This window comes from Schistocerca piceifrons, chromosome 2 (assembly GCF_021461385.2).
Source record: "Schistocerca piceifrons isolate TAMUIC-IGC-003096 chromosome 2, iqSchPice1.1, whole genome shotgun sequence".
Classification (NCBI taxonomy): domain Eukaryota; kingdom Metazoa; phylum Arthropoda; class Insecta; order Orthoptera; family Acrididae; genus Schistocerca; species Schistocerca piceifrons.
Window position 1 is genome coordinate 271,608,875 of NC_060139.1, and position 19,829 is coordinate 271,628,703.

Sequence of the window (19,829 nt, forward strand, 5' to 3'; positions counted from 1 at the left end):
ATCAATGCAGCTGTGGCATCAACCCAAAATTATCCAGTTGCTAAGTACAAATACACGCAGGCAGGGATTTTTGGTGAAAACAATGCCCAGTTCTCACAGTGTTTAAATTTATAACAGAACTAGGATTATATCGGTGAACTTAACTCTTATGATAGTTAATAACTATTCATAGCTGATATATTAATTATCTGAGCCAGGACTTAAATGAAATCGAACAGTAATTCACATTCCAGTAAATTTCGGATTAAATTGTGGAAATATAATCAAAGCTCCTTTACTGCAATTCCAAAGTGTAAATTCTACAAACGCTAAATAATTAAATTCTGTGTGTTGATAACCGACAGAAATAATTGAAATAAGCTTTCAGAGTCAGACAAGTTCTCCCAACATGAAATATTAAAAGTCGACATGTTAAAACTACGCGTATTTCGGAATAGTTACGATAGATACACTTGAGTATCACATATTGAAGTGTCGGCAGAAGTGCCAACACCGTGTTGTTTGAGGAAGCCGAAATGCACGCTATAAGCTCACGCAGGATGGCGTGAGGTCTGAAACAGGATACGTAATGAATGCTATAAAGAAAAGTACGTAGCTGCTGGAATACTTAACTTTAATCCACAATTGGTGAACATTGGTCTTGTTACTGTACATGCTTCATTAGATACATAGCAAAGGATAAATGGCGCCTTGCTAGGTCGTAGCAATTGACTTAGCTGAAGGCTATGCTAACTATCGTCTCGGCAAATGAGAGCGTAATTCTCAGTGAACCTTTCCTAGCAAAGTCGGCTGTACAACTGGGGCGAGTGCCAGGACGTCTCTCTAGACCTGCCGTGTGGCGGCGCTCGGGCTGCAATTACTGACAGTGGCGACACGCGGGTCCGACGTATACTAATGGACCGCGGCCGATTTAATGGCTACCACCTAGCAAGTAAAAAGAGATCACCACACTCGAAACGCTACCTAGTGCGGCACGTACGTTACCCACGCTCCAAGATTTCTGAACAGGTGCAAAGTGAAGAGCCGAAAAGCTACGTGCAAAGATTGCCACCACTATTTAAATCGTCTTATTGACGTGAGTCAACAAACACACTTGTGACTTCTTTAGCACGCATATTTTTTGTTTTTATTTTATTTTATTTTTTTCTGTCCTTATTTTTCTCCAACTTAAATTTTTAGTCATAAACAATGATTTTGTCCAGGTAAACAATACGCTGAGGCGACAAAAGTCGTGGAATATCTCCCTATATCGTGTCGGAGCTCCTTTTGCCTGGCATAGTGCAGAAAATGGACCCCACAAGTCACTGGAAGTCCGCTGCAGAAATAGAGCCATGCTGCCTTTATCGCATTCCATAAACGTGGAAGTGTTACCAGAGCATGATTTGGTGGACGAACTGACTGACCTCTCGAGTATTTCCCATTTTTTATTTGAAATTTGGTTTTCTCGGCACAGTCCTGACAATGTGGATCGATGAATATTGAATTTCCTGACGTTTTCCGAAAAAAAATATCCCATGCCTCTAGCTCCAACTACCACTTCTCGTTGTGTCTTAATTCTCGTCGTGTGGCTATAATCACATGTGAAACATTTTCGCATTAAAGACCTGACTACAAATGACATGTCCGCCAATCCATGTACACATTGTATACGTGATACTACCATCATCCGTACATATCACTAGCTCGTGATTTTGTCACCTCAGTGCACTTTGCATTTTCCTATAACTAATAAATATAAACAATTTCAAATAAGCATGCTGATGAATTCCTAACTATATCTAATCAAAATAGGTAATGATTAAAGAATATATCTACTATGTTGGTCCGATAGCGCTCAATGAGTCATATCCATAGATAGTTTGTTTGTAAAAATCACTTAAGGAGTTGTTGAGATATTATTTTTTTATTTAATTATAAACACGAAAGATTCAACATTAAATAACTTATAAATTACACATCCTACGGAAACCACGTTTTCACCTACACACTCGTCTTACGTTAGTCTTGTTTTTAAATATATTACTGGATTTTATGTCACTATATTGGTTCAGGTTTTATTTGAGTTAGTCTTATTTGCTATTTTCCCCTACACACTCGTCTTACGTTAGTCTTGTTACTAAACATGTTACTCGGATTTCTGTCACTATATTGGTTCAGGTTTTATTTGATTCAGTCTTATTTGCTATTTTATTCTGGACTCTGAATCCAGCCATGACGGTTACCCCTCCATGTTCCACACCAACAGCTGGAAGCCCTGGTTTCCACGCCTATGGGGGCAAGAACATGCGTTTACCTCACCAGCGTTCTAAAATAGTCATTTTCAGAGCATGAGCCAATCACTGCGGCTCGAAGGGTGCCGCCAGCTGTTGATGACACGGCGAATTTGAGTCCTGCCTCATTCCCGAGGCAGGACTCAAACCTGCGACCGTAGCGGTAGCGCGGTTCCTGACTGTAGCGCCTACAACCGCCTGGCCACACAAACCGGCAACAATCTACACATGGGTTTGGTGTGGGGGAAGTGGGTTACATCCGAATCACTCAAATCAGTTTTACAGGTTACTTTATAAATACAAACAAGGTATAGTCTTGAATACACGGAGAATTGCTTAAAACTTGCACCACAAATATTGTGGAAATGGAAAGTGCTATTGATGTGCGCCTTACACAGATTGGATTAGTAGTCAGGGGCTCGTATTGTTATCAAATCAACAGATTGTAATAATTCTTAAAAAGCGCATTTATTGTGCGTATATACACTTTCTTAATGGAACAAGCGTATTGACATTAACAAACTGAAGCTAGGGTAAATTAGAATGTCAGAGGTGTTGGTTGCAGGATTCTAATGTGAGTCGTCTATGAGATACCGTATTTTAAAAAGTTCCCACAGTGACACTTGTACAGCAGCTGTGATAGCACACACTAAAGAACAACATGCAGGAGCACACAGAACGAACTGAAGCTCTACACTGAGTGAGAGAAGAAAAGCTTGCAACCTGAAGAAAGAAGAGGTACAAGGTGTCAAGAATGCCGCCAGGAGCATATTGGTACTGCCTGCTGATAAGGGAAATGCAACCGTCGTAATGAAGACCGAAGATCCGGGACTCATTAAATCCGACGACTTACCTAAAACTAAGCGCAGATCCAACGGAGCGTATCACACGGAATACGAATCGATTAATCAAGACGTTTTCTCTGCCGACGTACTTACAGAGGAGCCTGCTCAACACAAAAGCCCTGCCGCCTCGGCTGTGTGTATTAGGTAAGATCTATAAGGAAAACATTCCACTAAGACCGATTGTTAGCGCTCCTGGTTTACCGACGTATAAACTGATGGCAAAACACTTGGCCTCTCAGCTCCAGCCACACGTGGGGAAGACTGACACATACATTAAGGACTCAGGACATTTCATTGAAAAGCTGAAGAAACTAAAACTTACGCCAAACGACATCCTGGTCAGCGTTGATGTTGTTTCTTTGTTTACAAAAGTGCCACTCAGGGACTCTCTGGAGCACATTGGCTCCATCTTCACGCAAGATATAACAAAGCTTTTTCATGGATGTCACATCTTGAGCTATTTCTGATGGAATGGCAACATCTACGAACAGCTGGAAGGCGTCGCCATGAGTAGTGCTCTGGTGGCCCACTTCTTTATGGAACACTTCAAAGCACAGGCACTGGACTTGGCACCTTGTAAGCCTAAAGTGTGGTACAGATACGTCGATGATACCTTCGTTGTGTGGAGACATTGTGAAGAACAGCTCGGTGACTTCCTGAGACACTTGAAAATTTCTCATGTCAACATATAATTTGCTATGGAAGTAGAGAAGGACAAAAAACTACCTTTTCTAGATGTGCGGGTGCAAGAGATGGTGAAAACCTGGGACACATCATGTATCGAAAACCGACACACACGGACCGATACATGCACAAACAACCAAAGCACCACACGAGCCAGAAAAGAGGCATGATCAAGACGCTCGTAACGCGGGCAAGACGATTATGTGAGCCACAGCACCTCGACGCGAAATACAACACTTGGAAAGCATTCTGTTGAACAATGGATACTCCACAACTTGTATAAGAAGTGTAACAGAGTCACGCAATTGGCGATGTGACACATAGGAAAAAGGAATGTCGGCTGCGGTCTTTCTGCCATATATTCCCAGAGTGGCAGCCAGAATCGGCCTTATATTGCGCAAACACGGCGTAAAGACTATTTACAAACCGACAAAGAAAATCAAAGAGTGTCTCTGATCGGCAAATGAGAAAAGGGACCCACTTGCAATGCCAGGAATATACGGCATACCATGCACACAAGGAAAAGTTTATTTTGGAATGACTGGACGATCAATCAACACTAGGATTACAGAACATAAACGACATTGCAGGTTGGGACAGGTGGAGAAATCCGCTGTGGCAGACCACTCGCTGCGTGAGACCGACCACGTAGTAAAATTCGCCAACACGGAAGTTCTGGCTGTAGGGAAGTACTATCACACCCTCTTACTCAGAGAAGCTGTAGAAATACACGAACACGAGAAAAGCTTCAACAAGAAAGAGGAAAGCCTCAAGGTAAACGGATCCTCTCTTGTAGTTCTTCATGCTTTCCCGGCGATCTGTTCACATCTTGGAATTCGGGAATCCAGCCGCATATCTGCGTCGTTCTCGCACGATATTTCAACAGCGTGCCTCGCTGTCTTCTTTAGGTGCTACCTGAGACTGGTCCTTCGGTACTGCACTGCAAATCTCTGGTGACATCAACTAGGAGTGAAACAGGCTAAGCAGCGAAGCTGCTGTTTGTGGTCCTCAATAACGATTTGTGGCCTCAAGGGTGGGATTGGCCTATGCGAGTGGCCGCGTTGGAGCGGACGCTTCGTCGAAATCGGCATCGGGGCTGCAGAAGAAACTACTCCGCAGCAGATGAGGCCAGTGCATGGTCGGCCTGTGGTGGACTTGGTGTCCCAGTCCACGAATAAGACGACTGCCAGAGTGTTCGGCGGAGGCATAGAACACACTGGCAGGCTGCCTGAAGCGATCCCACAGCAGCGGGACGCCTGCTTCCTCGTGAAGGAGCCTCGTTGAATAACGAGGCGGCTTGTGTAGAGCGAGTCAGAGCGCCCGATTCTGGATGCGCTGGAGCATGGCGGCTTGCGACGGGGCTGCATTCCCTCACACTATGGCGGCGTACTCGAGCACTGGACAAGGGCCAAGTAAACAGTCAGGCCGTGGCGAGGTGGGAGGGTGGATTCGGGGTTCAGCAGTGGGTAGAGAGCCCGGAGACGCCCAATCGCCCACCCCCTGATGTCTCGGATGTGCGGCAGCCAGGTGAGATGCCTGTCCAGCGTCACACCGAGGTATTTGCCGGACGGTGACCACGGGATGGGGCCTCCAAAGGTCGTGACTGGCGGCAGGGCAGGAGGCAGTCGTCTCCGAGTGAAGACCGCTCTTGGCAGCGTTAAATTTGAGTCTCCACTTAGTGGACCACGCCCGCAGGACGTCGCACGCTAGTTGGAGTCGGCGGCACATCGCGACCACGTTCATGCTGTGGGTGAACAGCGCAGTGTCGTCGGCATAAAGAGCCAACTCCACGCGCGCCACCCGCGGTGCGTCAGCGGTGTACATGGAGTACAACAGGGGGCTGAGAACCGACCCCTGCGGTACCCCCGCACGAATCGCCCCGTCGGTGGAGGTGCCTCCGGCAATCCGAACGTGGAAGGTGCGGTCCGCGGGGTAGGACTGAAACAGAATGGCGTGTGACTTCGGGACCCCGTGTACAAGGAGCTTGTACACGAGGCCCTCGTGCCACACACAGTCGAACGCCTTGGAGACGTCGAGGAGTACCGCCCCAAGGCACTCCCGCGTCTCCAGCGCCCGCATCGCCTGTTCCACCAGATGTAGTAGCTGTTGTGTGGTCGAGTGGCCCCTCCGGAACCCGAACTCCTCCTGCGAAATGAGCCCTTCGGCAGTGAGGTGGCGCAACAGCCACTCCACGTACCGCCTCTCAAAGATCTTGGAGAGAGATGGAAGCAGGCTGATTGGCCGGTAGTGCTCTGCCCGGCGCGGATCCTTGCCGGTCTTGGGGATAGCCACCACTTCCGCGTGTTTCCATGCGGAAGGGAAGGTCCCAGAGCGGAGAACGCAGATGAATGTGTCCGCTAGCGATTGATGTAGTTCCGGCGGCAGTAACTTCAGGATGCGGTTCGTGACACCATCGGAGCTACCCGCTATCCTGGGGTTGAGGCAGAATAGCGGGAGTACAACCTCAGGGGCTGTGATAGGTGCGATCACCGGCCCTGGTGGCGAGGAAAACTGGCAGGCGGTCTTCCACTAGACGAATGTGGTCGGCATCGAAGACGTCCGCGATGGGGCGGAAGTTGTCGGCGAACACGTCGGCGAGGGCGTTGGCTTTGGCATCCGGGACACAGACAACCTCGCTACCGACGTGGAGCAGAGGAACCCGCTGATGGCTGCGGGGGAAGCGCTTGGCGGTCCGCCAGGCACTCCCATCGCTCGTGTCCAGGGTGGCCACAAGGCCAGCGCAGTCACGGTTGTGGTGTTCATAGCGGCCTGGATTTCGCGACGTGCCCTATTGAGGCAGCACTTGGACGCAGGCTGGCGAGTGAGCTGCCACTCACGGATGAGTGGCGGAAGCTGCTATGACATCTCGTGAGGCCTCTGTGGCTGTCTGGGAGACGCAGCTGCTGCAGCGCTGAGAGTGTGCCACTTGAAGAAGGCCATTGCAGCATCGGCCCCCTCCAGGGCAGGGTCGCGAACACCATCGAAGCGGTCGAGCAGTTCAGCCAGAAATCGGGCCTCGTCAATGCCATGGAAGGTGCAGCGGTCAGTCGGCAGGGAGGTGCCGACGACGTCCACGTCGTAGATCACCGGAAGGTGGTCAGAGGACAGGGCGCATCGGATGGTAGCCGACGTAAAGTGCCCGAAGCCTTTCAGGACGGAGGTGGTAGTTCGCCACCCTGACGTCCACACCACGTTTCAGGAACGTCTCGCAAACGAGACAAATGTCTATTCCCTCGTCATGGAGGAATTCGCGGAATTCCCTTTGTTGGGGAACCAAACCGTGTGTGTTAATACTACACACTGTGAGCCCATGAACATGCGCATTATCCATGGCGGGCAGTAAGAACAACGCCGGCCTGGAGGGCGGACGTGACGGCGGTGACGAGCACCAGGAACTGCTAGAGCAGCTGGCTCAACCAACGCAGGAGCGAACGGAGCTCAGCCGCATCGTGGGCCGTAGGGGCCTCTGCGGCAGCCTCCATGGCAGGAACAGCAGGTTAGCAGGTTGGGGAGGGACCGAAGGAGGCGGCCGCCGCGGCAGCTCAGCCCGAGGTGCGGACTGTTGCTGCGCCGATGGGGCAGCAGTGGTCGGCTGATCCGCCGCGGGGGCGACCCTGCGCGGTCGTCGGCGATGCCTGCGGGGGGCAGTAGCTTGTTCGGCAGGCGTGAGTGAAGGGCAGCAGCCGCCTCTGACGAGGCAGGCCGCAGCTGTGCAGCGCTATCGGAGGCAGCAGGCCGCTGGGGAGAGGGGGCGGGCGCCCCCCACCCTCTTGGCGGCATTAGTGAAGCTGGTGCCAGGCTCCACCTCGTGGGAAGGGGCAGCCTGGCCACGGTGCTGAAGTCGGCCACACTGAAAGGATGGACACCCTCGGTAACTCGCGACGTGCGTCGTTTTGTCCTCTCGGGGGAGTGTGCACTCTTTGTTCTGATGCTGGGCCCCACAGTTGACGCAGCGGAGCTGCATCGAGCAGTAGCGAGACATATGGTCGAGCTGTTGGCAAGAGATGCACTGGGCCCTCTTGCCGTTGGCCCGCAGTGGCTCCACTTCGACGTCGACCCACCCCACCCGCCGCACCTGAATGATGTTGCACTTTTCCAGGTTGTCGACAAGAACGACCTGGTACAGCGGCATGGCGCAGTGGGTACACGGGGAGTTCATGAGCCCCGTGTGGCGGATGCTGAAGCCCATGTCCTCCAGTTCTTCACGGAGGTAATCCGCCCCAAACTGGAGGGGGAGGCAGCGGAACACCACCTTCAACAGCTTGAGCGGTTCCGACGGGTGCGTGTAGCAGTGGACGCCATCTTTGCAGATGACATCCATTACTGCACGGTAGTTCTCGACAGTGGTCACGGAGAGTCGGTAAAGATCATTGCCGGCAGTCCTGACGCTGGCAGTGGGCGGCACCCGAGTGATCTTCTGCTCGAACCGCTTATAAGGGCCGTCCCACTGGACCACAATCGGTGGCGGGCGCGGTGGTGCTTTCCGGGGGCCGCCCCGGCGTCATCAGTGACGTCATCAGACGCGTCCTGGAACGCCTTTGCGGTCGGCAGAGGCAGCGCAGGCTGTAGGACAGCCGCCCTTGCCACGTGCCGCCTGGCAGGGGTGATGAACCCGTCCTTGTCAGGGTGGTGCACGGGAGCAGGCCCTGTGGTGGACTGCTGCTCCCTCGCGCGCGGCTTCTTCGCTACCGTCTGGGCCGCAGTGGCAGCAGTGGCACGAGAGGCCTTAGGGGCCTTCTTCCATGGCCGAGTAGTGTCTGAGGCTTGGGGGCGGACGTTAGAGTCCTCAGCCGTGTCAGCCCGGTGCTTCCAGAGTGCACAGGCATCGTCAGCGTCACGTCTGTCAGCGTCGGCAATTGCCTCCGCGAGATTTGCGTCTGGCAATTCGTCGTCATCTTCGATCACGGCGGCCTCTTGAGCTGGCTTTGCACCCGCCCTGACCGCGGTAGTGTGCGCAGGGCGGGCAGGAACTGGCGTGACTACGGGCTCTTGCTGTCGCAGGGCCGTAGGGGCAACCACGAGCGAACCGACCTCTTGCATGGACGGCCCCTGTGGCGCACCCAGCGAGACCGCCGTCGCCAGGGACGCAGACTCTTGCAATGCGCCCGGCGAGGTCACCCCCGGCTCACCTGCTGCTTGACGCCCCGTGCCCGGCAGTGCAGCAGCCTTCCGGATCCTGCAGTATGCAAGCACGGCTGCTACGTCATCCTCACGACCATGATAGTCGCCCCCATGAGCAAGCTTGTGCATTCGCGGAGGCAATTGCCGACGCTGACGGCCGGATGGGGCTGCCGATGGGAGCAACTCAGTCGCCTGAGCTGACCCCGCCGGACAGCGATCCGCCACACCCTTCGCTCGATCGTCAAACACGTCCTCTCGCCTTGACATCGCAACTCGGAGTGCGTGCGTCGTGTGTGCGTGGTCCTTGGGTCGATCGAGTGCAGTATTTACGCCTGGAAGGAGCAGGGCGTTCCGTCTTCGGTCCGCCCCAAGTCGAGTGTTCGCTGTGTGGTCCGCGCCCACCAGACTCGGCTTCAATGGAGCCCTCCAGTAGTGGATGTTCCAACTGCCGTCCGCGCCCGTTTTGGCCGTCCCCACCGGTTGTGGACGTCATCTGTGGTGTGTCAGACCCGATCTGAGATGCTGGGTACTCTGTCTCATGACAGTTACTATGATTTCCACTTCTGTTTCGTGCTGCGCGCTCCATAATCGGTCCGCGACGTGTTGCGTGTTCCGTCTGTGGTCCGCATCCGCCATACGCGGCTACATTGGTCCTCTCTGGTCGCCGGTGTTCCGATCGCCGTCCACGCCCGGCCTGGCCGTCTACTGAAGTCGAGTTCATGATCTGTGGTGTGTCAAATCTGGTCTCTAATGTCCGACACCTTGTCTCACAGCTGTTCTCTCTGCCTCCGCTTCTATTTCTCGTAGAATCCAGGAGTGTCCTGCGTTGAGTTTTCACAAGCTCAAGTGCTAGATTCCAGGCAGTGCTGATTTGGTATCCCGAGTAACGTCTGATTAGATTATCTGTGTCCTTAATCTCAATGGCTTCTGTAATGACACTGTCCAAAATCTGTCATCAGCGAATCCTGTCACTGATATCCTTTCACCCTGAACGTTAATTTCACACCTGAGACTTTTTTTATTTCTCATTGCTTCTTCGGTGTACAGATTGAACAGTAGGGGCGGAAATCTACATCCCTGTGTTACGGTCTTTTTAATCCGAGCACTTCGTTCTTGGTCGTCCACTCTTGGTCTTGGCTCTTTTAGATATTGTATATGATCCATCTCTCCTTATAGCTTACTCCTGTTTTTCTCAGAATTTCTAACATTCTTGTACCATTTGACATTGGCGAACGCCTTTTCGAGGTCACAGAATTCTATGAACATCTCTTGATTTTCCTTTGGTCTTACGTCCATTATCAACTTGGATGCACGAGCTGTTAAGCAAATTGTGTATTTGTCAGCTCTTGTTATCCCCTGATCTGTGTGGATGATGTTTTTCCGGAAGTCAAATGGTATATCGTCAGACATACATTGTACACATCAAAGTGCATATTCGTTTCATTGGTACTTCCCACAACAATTTTTTAAATCGACACCTGTTTCTTCTCCTATCACATCTGACAGATCTTCCCCCCTCCCCCCACCCCCCCTGGAGGTCTTCAATGTATTGTTTTCACTTGTCCGTTCTCTCTTTTGCAATTAACAGTGTAATTTCCATGCCAGTATTAGTGTTACCAAACTTATTTTTCATCTCACCGAAGATTGTTCAAATGGCTCTGAGCACATTGGGACTTAACATCTGTGGTCATCAGTCCCCTAGAACTTAGAACTACTTAAACCTAACCAACCTAAGGACATCACACACATCCATGCCCGAGGCAGGATTCGAACCTGCGACCGTGGCGGTCACACGGTTCCAGACTGAAGCGCCTAGAACCGCACGGCCACACCGACCGTCCCGAAAATTGTTTTGACTTTCGTATATGCTGTATATGCTGAGTCGGTCCTTCCGACAATCATTTCTGTCTCGATTTCTTCACGTTTTTCAAGCAGCCATTTCATCTTATGTACGCTACAAGTTCTACTTATTTAATTCCTAAGGAACTTGCATTTCCTAAGGGACTTGTATTTCCTGAACTCTCCTGAACATTTTTGTACTTCCTTCATTCCTCGATCGACTGAAATGTTTCCTCTGTTACCCAATGTTTCTTCACTGTTACTTTCTTAGTACCTATGTTTTACTCTCCCAACTTCTGTGATTGCCCTCCTTAGGGGTACCCAGTCTTCTTCAACTGAAGTGAGTGCTGTGTTACTCTTTATCAGAGTATCTATAATCTTAGAGATCTTCAAGCGTATTTCCTCACTCCTTACTGCTTCCGTATCCCTCTTATTTGCGATTGGTTCTTCCTCATTTGTCTCTGAAACATCAGTCTGATCTTCATCATTGCTGAATTGTGACCTGAATTAATATCTGCTCCCGGATACGCCTTAGAATCCAATATCTCATTGCAGAATCCCTGCCTGACCATGATGTAATATAACTTAAATCTTTCCGTATCTCCTGGGCTTTTCCTAGCGAACCTCCCCCTCTTCTGTTTCTTGAATGAGTGTTCGCTATTGCTAGCTGAAATTTATTGCATAAATCAGTTAGTCTTAGTCCTCTCTCATTCCTACTACCAACCCCAGATTCTCCTGTATCCGTTTCTTCTACACCTTACCTACAACCGCATTCCGGTAGCCCACGGCTATTAGATGTTCATCTCCATTTAAGTACCGAATAACCATTTCAATTTGCTCATATACTTTCTCTGAGTCTTCGTCTTCAGCTTGCGACGTCGGCGTGTATACCTGAACTACCTTTGTTGGTGTGGGTTTCCTGTCGATTCAGATGAGAACAACCCTATCACTAAAATGTTTACAGTAACACTCTCTGCCGTACCTTCATATTCATAAGGAATCGTTCTCCAGTTATACCATTTTCTGCTGCTGTTGATACCACACTATACTCATCTGAACAGAAATCCTTGTCTTCTTTCCATTTCACTTCTCTGACCCCCACGATATCTCCAGTGAGCCTTCGAATTTACCTTTTCGGATTTTCTAGCTTCCCTACCCCAATTCATAAAACCTTATCCTTTCGATGGTATTCAATCTTTTTCTCTTGGTCACCTCCCCCTATGCGGTCTCCTCACGAAGATACGAGTTGGGGAATGTACCGGAATTTTTTTCTAGTGGTTAGATCATGACACGTCTGCAATTACACCACACATGTCCTATGGATATGCATGGTGTCTTTAATGCAATAGTTTACATTGGCTACTGCATCCTTATGGCATTGATCGTCTCTGATTCTTCCATCTTTAGTGGTAGATCCTCACACCAAAGGCAAGAGAGAGCCCTGAAACTCTGTCCGCTCTTCTGCCTTCTTAGACAAGGCCGTTGGTGGAATGAGGACGAATTCTTAAACCGAAAGTCTTCGGCCGCCAATAATGATGTTATTGATTCAAAATTGGTGTTTCATACTGCATTCCTATATTTCTAAATGAAGAGTTGTCCCATTCATTTTATGCTTTCAGTTCTAGTTCATTTACTACATTTGTTAGCCCTCATACAATAAGAGGCTTACTTTTTATCTCATGCTCAACATTGAAGTATAAATTCTATATCTGTGTCACACTGAGAATATTGTGTACATTGATTTCCTCCTTCATTACCCCCCCCCCTCCCTCCCCAGCACTGTTTTCTCCATCCACTTAATCGTAATATCCCACCACAACAGCCACCTTCTACATCTACCACAATCCTCCATCCCTTGCCTATGCGTTACTTGTAATTTATTTCTGTTAACTGCAACCTTCACTTTACCTTCGCCCACTATGCTTATTTCAGTTAACTGTAACCTGCACTTTACCTTCGCTCACTATGCCCCCATTCCCCACTTTTTCCTTTGTTCTTCCTGAATGCTTGGTCGTTTATACGAATCTTTAGGGCTTTTACGTAAAGAGGGTTGTAGCTTTTAACAATGTTGATAAAAATTTGTTTTATATTATGAACCAGGTATCATAATTCTGTTGTATAAGGAGATGTAATTTTAACTATGTTTATAACTATTTTTAACCGACCATTTATCAAATACTTAACTATCTCGCAAGGCTGAATTTGTATGTCTCTTAAATTATGACGGTTTATGTCGCGGCCTTGTGAAGTTAGTTCTCCGTGCCATATAATGTACACTCTGGCATCTTGTACCTATAGCAGAGATAATGTAACCAGCTTGTTAAGTAAATATTTCCACTGCCTGGTTCCCTGGCGCACCATAGATTACGTGGTGCAGACTTTGATGTCTCTGTCACGATGTTTGACGATCGTTTCAGTTACGTTTATATTGGTTGCTGCTTAGAAACAGTGAAACGAAGTATGAAACTGTGATCTATTCATCAGTTTTACTTCACGGCCTTGTTAATAAGTCATATAAGTCACCAGCCAATTAACATACCACAAATATGTTACCACTTTCACTTGTGAAACATCAGGTGTATAGAGTATAACCAAAGATATATATTTTAAACAACTCAAATGATTTTTGCCATTTAAGTAAGAAAACAGATCATGTAATCCATACATTAAATATATTTTGCCCTGATTTTCTGCTACTTTCCTCCTATTTGTACTTTTAGTGTGCATTTATTCCAGTCGTAAAATTAGAAAATGGTCGAAGGCTGAAATCTAGATCGCGTAATAAAGCAAATCGTACAGTCAGATGGCGGTTATATCTCTCCGTAAATACAAAGACACGTTGCTTTGTTTATTTGCAGAGCCACACGAGATGTGACAGTGCTGTATTATTTCCGTATAGCCGGCCAGTGTGGCCGTGCGGTCTAGGCGCTTCAATCTGGAACCGCGTGACCACTACGGTCGCAGGTTCGAATCCTGCCTCGGGCATGGATGTGTGTGATGTCCTTAGGTTAGTTAGGTTTAAGTAGTTCTAAGTTCTAGGGGACTAATGACCACACGTGTTAAGTCCCATAGTGCTCAGAGCCATTTGATTTTTATTTCCGTACCCACAATCATTCCCGAATATAAATTCTCATTAGAATCAAACAACTCGTTTCCTTCCTAGTCAATTTCAAAGGTAGCGGGTCGGAAAAATTCCGAGACGTACTAGGAGCCATGTTTTCCATTCTTCCGAAAGCCTGAAGAATTGATGAGCTGGCGGACATGCTGGCGTAATATGTTGACGTGACCGAAAAAGATTCCATTTGCAGCTGCCAACATGGCTCCTCGAACCTTGAAAAAGGTGCCGTCTGTATACACTAGCAGTTTAAATAGATGTAAGACGCATTTTAAATGAGAGGAACGACACAGGTGCAGAAGCGTGTTCTCCTCCACTTCCATGAAATGGGGTAGCTATAAAGTACTGCGTCGGGAATTGTAATACTTGTAAAATAAACACATAATAAAATTTTCGTCATGCTTGAGTCAATTGGGAAGAAGGAGTCACCAAACTTTAGATTAGTGAAGTTGTTGAGATAATGTCGAGTAAAACAACTGACAATTAAGACGTCACAGATGGTAGACAGATTGCTTACAGGGATAGCAGCCCATTGTTGATAGGAAATCGTGATGGTTTCGTCCTAGAGCAGATTATTTCACCGGTTTCAATCTGTTCGGAGAGGCGCAGTAAGCTGCGATATAACGAATGAAATACGAGGAACATTTGGAAAGTAGGAACGTTTTGTTTTGACATGTCACGACGTCCCCCTACCACCAGCGCCAACCAACCAGTGACCCAGGTACTCATCCGCTTCTGTTTGGTGGCAGCTGCATTCCAATACGGTTGGTTACTGCTTAGCTGCGCGTCTTTAAAATGTGTGACAAAATTGCCGATACTATCAAGTGTGAGTTGCGAAATGTTATACGCTTTTTAAACGCACTTAACGTCCGACCCATCGAGATATATAAACATATAACCGAGGTTAACGGTAATGTGATAAACGAAGCATCAGTTTGGAAGTGGAGTATCATCAGTAGAACGCAGAACCAGACCAGATTTGCTAATTTTACTTTTTTTAATCACTCGATGAGACCCATTTTCAAATCGTCGTAAGATAGTCGAAAATGGGATTTCCGAAAATATGAAAACTTTCTCAAAAAGTGCAACAAACAGTTACATCTCATACAGATAACTTTGGACTGGCTTTTCGTTCCACTGATTAACAGAAGTTGCTGACCCACGGTTGCTCCAGCATGCTGTACTGATTTTATAGTGTGTTTCACGTTGGTGTTTTATTTTAGGTGTTTGAAAATTATGTAAACGGCGAATTCGACCGACCGCACTTTTAATAATGACTAATACAGCATAGTATGGACCATGTTTTCCTTTATATTAATACCATTGACTGCAGTGAGAAGAATCCTAGCGATTATGATATCTCACAGTTCCAAATTTACAAATAGACATTACAAGGCAGCCTTATTAGAAATGATGATTGTCTGATAGATGAAAAACGTGGTATTACTTGAAATCAAAGGAAAAATTCCTCCAAATTCGTAGCCGAAGAGATTTTGGTACAATAAACGACTTGAGTGTCTTACCATAAAAAGTTTGAAACTTACATTCACTTATATTTTGTAGGGAATCCGCCAAACGCATCGCAGCTGCACTGGATTCGGCAAATGGGATTCTGGGAAAACTTGCTTCATCCGATTTGCTCCGTAAAGGCATGGTAGACTGCATTCTGAGGGATGAGGCGCAGTTTCCTCTTGATAACAGTTTCTTTCACGTTTCCTTAGCCGAAGACACAGAAGTCTGAATACACTTGCTGACTTTGGAAACTTCTAGCTTAAAAGTTTCTCACATATTGTGCCTGACGTATTTCTGAGGAGAAGTCGAGGAGAGTTTGCATCGCGCCTAGAAAAACTGCCAATCACTTCAGTTCCTGTGGAGACTTGAGTAATATCTCATCAGAAGTTTTAGAATATTCTCACGCCACATGACACAAGTGTTCTATAGCATATCAGAAAACGCAACGCAGGGAGAATGTCATGGTGACGATCTAACACGTGTAAAGGCAAAACACATATAAAGAATCTGCATAATCCAGAAATAACTACCTCATTTTCGGTCGATTCAATTCAACAATTTCGCTTTTGCAAATGTCGCTTTCCTGAAGACATGAAACGGGTTTGGCGAGTAAAAGGTACCAGTGACTTTATCGCAGGATAATAACTGTCATCTCGTAATACAGTCACTTATCTCGAGATTGCTTTGAAATATTCGTTAGTTTTAACATCACGAGATATATTATCACACCCAAAAGCATCTGAACGACCTGAATTGCGTTTCGGCCGTATTTGCACGCAGCGCACAGAACGTAGCTGTCTTCCAGCTCCTCTAATCTCTTTGCAGTACAGTCGTTTGACTGTACAAAATAGGTATCACAAGAGAGAACACTGCTCTTTAATGTAACCAGCCCAGATGTAAATCAAAACCAAAATATTATAGTTACTAGGAAATGCGTTCTTAGAGATGAGACGGTTCGTAACGCTTGTGAACTCAATTCCACAACAATAAATGACATTTAAAAATCTCTACCACACTCGTTGTAATTTGAGTTAACTAGCTCCGTCACGTAAGGTATCCCAGCAGTCTTTAGTAAATTAAATATTTTTATGAATAAGAGATTCTGAGGCAATACCTGGACTTTTCTACGACAATTTGAAGTGTTTTTCCTCTTTAAAAGGATTTCGGCGTCTGTGTAATGACGTATCTGATGCGATTGCTTTTAAATAAATTGAATGTTGAGCTAACCAGTTAAAAGCAACGCGATTCACAGCAGCAGATACCCCATGGAAACGACAAAATTAACATTGTTTGACCAGCAATTTTTCTGTATTCATGGTTGAGCAAATATTTGTGCACGTAATTGAGCTTTAAACGACATGAACTTTTTCCTTCTGTAACTGTATTGAAACCAAGCACTCAAACCACTGGAAGTAAGACAAGCTATTGTCCCTGACCGAGATTACATCATAGCAACGTTCAGCATTGGTGACTAAGCGTAAAAGGTCGTGAAATACCTGCCTGGAATCCTGTCCAGACCAGTATCTCACTGTTAACTACCAAAAGCGTTTAGTATAGTAAGTGACATAGTTTGCTCATGTTTAAAACGAAGTGCGACGATCTAAACTTATGTGACAGGGTCTCGAACCTAGCAAGTAATAAGACTGCTAATTAAGTAAAATCACATGTTAGAGATCGAATTTTTCACTAGCAGTGAGATGTCTGCGTTTGAAATGAGGAGTCAACTCTTTTGCCTGACCGGGAATCGAATCCGACATCTGCGGCCGTTGTTTTCTGTCCACGAATTGCTTGCTCAGCAGTAAGGGATGTGTACATGTTTGCTGACAACACTTGACGTTAGTTAAAATAGAAAATTCTTTGTCGTTAGTAGTTTGGTGTGCATACGACATGGCTTTAAATAAAACCAAGGACATTTTTGTGCTGGACCAGAATTCAAACCTACATAAGTGCCTTTCGTTGAGTTTGTAACTTGGGGAAGACAACGAAATGATCAAACTATGTTGTACTGTGTGTGTTAGATACCACGAAAGAGGAGATTCAAATTCGGATCTTAGTCCAGCACAAAATTTTTCTACATCTCAAGTTCTAATAAAAAATTGCTCTGTGGCATTAAATGACCATTGGCTCATTAAATAAAGTTTCAGATGTAAGGAAGCTCACTGCCAGCAGAGTTTCTGTTTTCTGTGACTTCCGCTTCTGTTATGGCACAACGTAATCCGGCTCTGCTCCATTGGTAACGAAGCCGTATGATGGTTACAACGCTGAATCTGAACGATGGTGCAACCTGGAGTTCTTCACTTGGCATTACTAGAGCTGACGGAGATCTGTTCGCGTGTTTTAAAATAAAGGTCGGAAGTGAGAATCGAACCCATATCTCACAACTAGAAATCGGGATGAATACTCCAGACCTCTGAACCCCACAGTTGTTACAGTCATGCTTGTGTCTTAACGCATTATGCGCTTGGTTTACAAAATAGACACGGTGAAACAATTAGGTTCTCTATTAACTAGTTATTTATCAGCAGGTTCTTGACACGGAAATTATGCTAACCACATATCAGCCGGATAAAATGATGATTTTTAGCCATCTTAGCCTCTATTCGACGCCATTTTGAAATTTTCAGTGTTTCAAGGAATCTCTTAGATTGATAAACACTGTTCATGAGCATGAAGTTAGCAAATACTTAGATTATTACTGCCATTGTCGCTACTGGTTTCTTCATTCTGCTGCTGCTACACTCGTGCTTGAAGGAAATATTTAATTCTTCTAGGTCATTTTTAGAAGCAGTGGCCCAAAACAGCTACCTTTTGTTCGCAGCAAATGGTTGTGGCATTCTGTGGGAACTGGACCGTCCTTTTTGCAGTCATTACTACTGCGAAATAATGGAGACCGTAATGCTTCCTTTTGTTCTTTAGAGAGTTTCCGGTGGCAGATTAATCTTATAACATGACCGTTTTCCTGTCCATACAGAAAAGTGTGTAAAACACTGGTTTGAGGTGAACAAAGATGTTGAGTTGTTGGCCTGGCCTCTCGAAAAATGCTGACCTTAATCCCATGGAGCACTTATGGACAGAGATTGAGAAAATTATTAGGCACAGAAGACCAGCGCCGACAAACAAGACAGCGATGTCCGAAGCAGTTAATGACGCGTGAAAGAGTTGTCACAGAGTGACAGATTTATTGGGAAACAATGTTTACATGTGCTGGACACATAAGAACATAAGGTTTCTGAATGTGACAGAGTATGTATTGTGCTTGATTTCATCAGATCTGCTTATTTGCGATATGTTGTGTGTGGGAGAGTGTGAGAACTTAATAGCTGCTAACGCAAGTGTCATAAAATTCAGGCACAGTGATGGCGAAGCTACTCTTGTGGCCACTGCTCGTGCAGAAAATTGCTTGAGAATCTTTGAGGTATATATTTTCTGACCATGATCGAAATGTATCAGAAAATGGAGTTGAATTATATACTTATCGTATCCATCTTACGACGAAAGTTTTATGTAATGAGAGAGAACTGTTCGTTTCAGTACAATCGGGAATTGATTCAACCATATCACACAATAATCAAAACGTATATTTACAAGGAAAATGTATCTCATCCGATGTAGATACAAGAAGGAAGACACGAAAAAGCGTCTAATTCTGCTGCTCAATACGTTTTTCACATCCAGATTCACCTTAGTATGTCCACAGCTTCCATAATGTTTGTCTCAGGAAATGATTCCCTAAATGACAAACGACACACAGGAGTCATTTCTGAGTCATTCTTTGAAGTAACTAAGTATGTCAAAAACAATCACTTCTCCCCAGTGATTCTATAAACTTTGTGCTCTGTAAACGTATGGTAGCGCATTCGAGTTTACCCCATTCCCTAGCTCCTTCAACTCGGATATCTGCTAAAGTTATCTGTGTTGTGGAAGCTCATTGCTGCGTCGAGACCACATCAGTTTTCGCTCTAGAGTTTCCTTTGTCCCACAGCAGCTACCAGCCAATGGCCATACGCCGTCCGCGACCGTGCCGCGGCGCTATGAGTGGATTTACAAACGGTTATTTTCTTATTCTAAGTTCTCGTAATCCCGTGTGGAGTTTGCTGGTCTCCCATCGGGCGCCTCCCCAGGTGGCGGATAGGGGAATGCTCACCAGATATGGTGGGTACCGGGGAAATAAAATACCCGGGCTGGACCAAAACTAACAACTGCTGCCTTGTAGTATGATATTGGCTTATCAAAGGCTAAAGGAAGAAAACCTTGAGTAAAAATTACCTGGTCCTCCGGGTTGAGGGTTGTGCAGTGGGCCAGCTCCTCACTCGCATAAAAACATAAAAATGCTAAAAAAACCGAATAATATGCCTCAGAAAAATTGGAACTTTGGACGACGAACTGGCGATGAGAAACGGAAAATTATGTTTGGATGGTGGAATGTGCAAGGTATTACACTAA